We start from the raw sequence: 5,717 nt of genomic DNA, 5'->3' as shown, positions 1-5,717 counted from the left end.
TCGGCTCTCACCTCCAGGTCCCCCGTGGACTGGTGGCCCGGCGTGCAGACGTGCTGGGGAATCGCTCCGGCTCCCTGCCAGTCCAGCTTTTCCTGTTATTTACATGCTCGGATGAAAGTGGGCCCTGTTCACAAACATGGCATCAAGGCCCGGGACGCATACCAAACAGCCTCAAATAAAAACCAGAACAAACTGCGCTCATTTGCAGAGCCCCAAGCGGAGCCAAATTGAAAGCTTTTATTTTTGAAACTACAAACAGAACCACAGTTACACAAACACCAGGAGAATAGTCTCAACAAGACTCTGCCTACATGAAAGATGTCTGAAGTCTTTTCCTGAAGAAGTCTGTGGGTTTCTTCTTTACTCCCCAAATTACTAAATTGTTGTTAAAACCACCACCTAAATGATTTGCCTGTGAATTCAGCTGGGTTTTATTGAACTGAAGATCTCTCCGACGGAGATGCCATCGATCCAGGTGTGACTACAGCCTCTCTTCCCGAGACAGGTAATCTGTGTCTCTGGGAGAGAAGGGATCGATTTCCCACTGTGCAGTCTTCTTAGCCCCACGTACAGCTGAGGGCTTCGGCACTGAGCACACGACCCCATGGAAGAACCTGCGCAGCTGATGAGACAGTTTAAAAGAAAAGTCACCTTACTGCACATCCTGAGTACCTGCCAGACAGGTCAGCACGGCAGCTGGGTTGGACCTCAGCGTTTAACGGAGGATTCTTCCAGGGCCTGCCTCTCACCATGGCCTGGGCTCTGGCTGCACCTATTCACACCAATTCCTGCATTTAAGAGGCCAGGGCTGTGAACATGGCCAAGTGGGACAGGGCATGTGGGTGCAGCTGGGCCCCACGTTGGTCATTATCATTGGGAGTTGTTTGACCAGGACTTATTTATAAAACACAGAAGGTGGAGAGTGGTCCCCTGAAGACACAGGTGAAGATTTGGACAAACCTGAGCCTGAAGATGCCCAAGTCATTTTGTGAAACCTACAAAAGGCGAAGTCAGATGTCTATCAGAGAAATTTGTCTTACTAAAAAAAGAACATTTTCTTGATCTGAGAAAACAGAAATCCAGAGGAGCTGTCTCCTCTCAGCAAAGATCTGTGGCCACAGCCTTGAGCAGCAAGCTTGCAGATTAATGAAGATTCTAAAATACTTCACACCCTCCTGCCTGCAGGGATAATACTTTATTCATATCAGAGCGGAGTGAGCAGTGATTTACAGGAACTTTCATTAATAGGTACAACCAGATGGCCGGGTGTCCTCTGTCCCCTCCAGGCTTCCTCCAGTTCAATGCCCAGGCCATGGTGATGGAAATACCCACCCAGAAAAACAAAGAAGAAAAGCAAGCAAGCTAGATAGGGGGTACCCCCCAATAGCCCCTGCCCCTGTCTCACGCCCGCTCCCTTCCCTGTGGGGTCTAAAAGGCTCCCTGTTCTCCGCCGGCTTGCGCTGGCTCCTCATCCCTCCCGGGTCCCAGGAGAGCGTCTTCTCAGGAAGGAAACAGGTTTCCACAGCAGCTTCACCTACCTGAACACAGGGGATTTATGTTCCCCATAGGCTGGAAATGCTTTCCAGTTAGTCCCGAACTTTGAGGATGCTCTAGATGGCCCCAGTAAAAACTAGACAACATATTTACCATCATCCTTGTTCTCAAATGTCTGGTTTACTTAGGTCCAGAGCCTCCACGCACCCATCCACTGGGTTTACTCACTGGGTTGAGCACAACAAGCAAGACAATAGCAGATCAGCAGGCAAGGTATAAAATCAGTAGGGGGCTGGGCTGGGGCTCAGCGGTAGCGCACTTGCCTGGCATGTATGAGGCACTGGGTTTGATTCTCAGCACCACATAGGAATAAATAGAAATAAATAATAAAGGTCTATCAACAACTGATTTAAAAAAAAATCAGTAGAGCCTCTGGAATTTTAAACTTTTATGAACCACTAACATGTAGGCTGCACCCCAAATTCTCTGGCACAAGAAGCAGCAGGACAGCTTCCCCTTAAAGGGTCGGACACCTTGGGGGGTGAAGCCTGGTGTGTTATAGGCAGGCCATGGGGCTTGCTTGCAGGTGTGCAGGAATCTTCCATGGCTGAGAAGTGACTGCCCACCCCAGGCACAGCTCCTGTGGGCTGCAGGCAGAGCAGGGAGGACAGGGACAGCAGCCCTGCTCTCGGCCGAGCTCCTGGTTGCACTCCCAAGAAAGAGAGCAAGACCCATGTCCCCTCATGCAAACTCCACTGTTAACTTGGTTCCTGAATCAGGGTGGTGGGGGCGTGGATTGCCTGAGGTCGCCTTCGCACTCACAAAGGCACCTCCGCAGTGGTGAATTGGTGCCATGGCTGTGCGCCCAGAGCAGCGATTTGAGAAAATCACCCATGGCAACGGTCAGGCGATGCGTCTTCATTGACTGCTAAAATCTCGCTGCACAGTGGAGGGAGAGAGAATTCACCTGTGAAGCAACTGGGAACAGCAGCCGCCGCACCTGCACGCACCCCAGCTCTTCGCGGAGAAGCCCAACCAGGTCCCAGGACATAAGGTTGCCGGTCACAAGTGGGACGTCCACAGGACCTGGCCTCCCGCTCTGCCCCCCACACACCTGCTGCCCTGCCGTCTTAGAGGAGCCGTTTATCACACGGAGCCTCAGCCTCCCAGCTGCACAGTCAGCTCCTAGTCATGGGCCTTTTGAGAATCTCCCGGCACACCAGGGCCCACGGACCACGCTTGTCATTGCCGTCACCCTCCAGGTTGCCGCATAGTTGGGAACCTCAGAACAAAGCTGCAAAGGACAGTAGTCAAGGTGTCGTGCCCCCCCACACACACTGGGGACGTGGCTCAGGCGGTAGCGCGCTCGCCTGGCATGCGTGCGGCCCGGGTTCAATCCTCAGCACCGCATACCAACAAAGATGTTGTATCTGCCGAGAACTGAAAAATAAATATTAAAAATTTAAAAAAAGGTGTCCGCCCCCAACTCCACTGGTACCAAGCACCTTGTATGCACTCCTGTGCAGGGGTCCTCTCCATCGGCACTCAGGAGGGACCTGCAAGGCCCATCTGCGGAGCTGAAATCATCAGCCAAGACAGGAGGGAAATCTGGATCTCACAGTGCCCCTTGGAGACCCGTAAGTAACCAAAGTTGAAGAAGTCTCTGCGAGGAACAGAGTCAGAGCCCTACAGACGAGAGCCAGCCGGGCAGCAGAAGGAGGCATGCCTATGGCCGGGCATCGGACGGCATTTGATGGGTACTTCTTAAATTAACTCCGCCTCATTTTCTAGGGGAGAACCTCAGTGTTCATGTGACTGGAGGCAGGGGTCATGGCCACTGGACAAGGGCAAGAATTGGAGATGAATGGGGGACAGAGCGGGTATCCTCAGTCAGGCTCCACCCCCTCTGGGGCCAGACCCTCCGGAATCACTCTTACTTGGAGAGACGGGAGCAGGGATGAAGCCATTCCCCCTACTATCTAGCTCTCCTTTCTTTCGTGCATCTCATGTGCAAGTGAGGTGCTGGCTGCTATGGCAGATGTTTCTAACCCTGACAATGATCCTGAAATGTAGGTATCTTTGAACAAATTATCTGTGTAAATAAAAGGAGTTTCAGAGCGATCAGGTACTTGGTCCCGCTCATTCTGAAGCTCGACATGGAGATGGACGTGTCACTAGGCAGAGAACGATGCCCACACCATCTTACTTGTCCCAGCTTCCTTCTTTTAGACACGGTTCTGGATTGGGGTGGGCAGGAGAGCTGTCAGTCACAAACTGTCACCTGCTCATTTTGAAGGTCCTCAGGTGGCTCAGGCTGGAGAGTCAGGTTATCCTAAGTACGTGAGGACTAGCCCAGGGGTGAGTGTGCGACCTGCGTAGAACCAGTCGTATTTTGGAAAATGGGTATGGATGTTGGAAAATCTCTTTCTGAAGTTACTACCTCACCTCTGGAAGGGTGCAAGTGGAGGGCTGCCAGGAGGTCACCGTTGACCATGTCCCCCCAATGAAGGTCAGGGAGGGGCCAGGAGAGGAATTGATGGACTCCTGGTCATGTCATCGATGACATGGGGCCCAGGGCCTGGGTCAGGGGGTCTCAGGTGGAGCAAGAGCTGCCACTGCTCTGGGAGGCTTAGAGGTGAGGACAGGGACTCTGACCCAAGGATCTCTAAAGGGAGCGCAGGGGACTCTCTGGGACAGCGGCAACAATGCTGGGCCTTGGAGGAAGCTGGGAGGTGCAGGCAGGAGCTCCACCCCTGCAGGCACACACCTGGACTGGCAATGCAAGGCCCGCTCCAGAGGACAGCCTGGGCATTCAGGGCCATCCGCAGGAGAGCCAGCAGGACACACGGGGAGGAAGGGGAAGGCCGGCGAGGGAGGAGACGCAGCAGAGGTTTTCATTTCAAGACCCAAGCCAGGGAAGAACCCAGGAATGTGCCCTCAAAGTCTCACAGGAATCTGTACTTTCTTCTAAAGGCCCTTGGGTACGTTGCGGGGATAGAGAGACCTCTGACCAGTGGGGAGTTGGGGGCAGAGGGACGGAAGACAGAGACTGGGCACTTACAGCAACTCTCCAAGACAGACTGGCGACGTCAGGGGATGGGGCTCCTTGCCGAGGCTGTGGCAGAGGAAATGCAACAGAGGGACAGATCCCGGAGTGGAGGGATCTTAACTGGCTTGAAGGGAAACTCTGGAGGTGTGTGGAGAGTCTTGCAGATATTCACAACATCCTTTTCTTCCTGGGAAGAAGTTTCTGGGATTTTTGTTTGTTTTCCTATGCTTTGTGCAGGGCTGGGTATCAAACCAGGCCCCGCACATCCTCGGCACGCTGAGGGATTAGCTATGTCTGCAGCTCCCCAGGGACTAGTCCTCCAAGGAGTCTGTGACCCAGGAAGACGTCCCTCCCCCTTTGGAAGCCCTCGAGTGTCTCAGGGCGAGTCAGCTAATAGGAGTGAGTGTTCCTCGGGACAGCAAGAGGCGGAGGGACACCGTCTGATTCCCAAGCTGCTGGCTGCTGAGCAAGGCCCCCCGCAAGGAGCTTTCCTCTGGGACCTGCTGCTCCGGAGCCATTTCTAAGGAGGGAGGCCAGCACCTGCCTGTGCACATGCAGCCCGGTCACCGCAGGAAGCTGCAGGTGTGCACAGAGTGTGCACAGCCATTGTTCCAGCACAGGAGGAGGCTCCTGAGCCCTGATTCTTTCACATCTGACCTTGGAGGTCCTCTCTCAGCAGGGGCTGGCCTGGGCACCATGAGCAGTTGGATGCACTCTGCTTGTTACTGAAGACTGGCCCCAGGACCCTGCCTGCATCCCAGTGGCTGGATTCAGCCGCCCGCCTGCATAAGCAATAGGCAAAAGGTGGGAAATGAACTTCTTGCAGGACCTTTGAACAAAGGCGCCCAGGCAGGGTCCCTGGGCCAGGCGGCCCCTAACAGGCTCAGGCCAGGATCTAGCCCCCCACCCAGAAAGTGAGCCACAGTCTTATAACAGTCAAGTACAGGACGGTCTCCTGAGCAACAAAAGAGGACCCAGGCCACCAACACCAAAGTGCGCCGGCAGCGGGAACAGACAGGAGAAGGGAGGAGAGGCGGCCCTCCCCCTCTCCTGACACTTGCAGGCAGGCCCCAAACAAAAATGGAGGCGCTTGCAGGCAAGGGGAAGGCTGGCTGCCAGTCAAGGCAATGTTGTGATGCACAGGGAGGAATGCGGCCCTGGGGGCGGATGAAAG

Source organism: Urocitellus parryii, chromosome 2 (assembly GCF_045843805.1).
Source record: "Urocitellus parryii isolate mUroPar1 chromosome 2, mUroPar1.hap1, whole genome shotgun sequence".
Classification (NCBI taxonomy): Eukaryota; Metazoa; Chordata; class Mammalia; order Rodentia; family Sciuridae; genus Urocitellus; species Urocitellus parryii.
Note: the sequence above shows the minus strand (reverse complement) of the source record.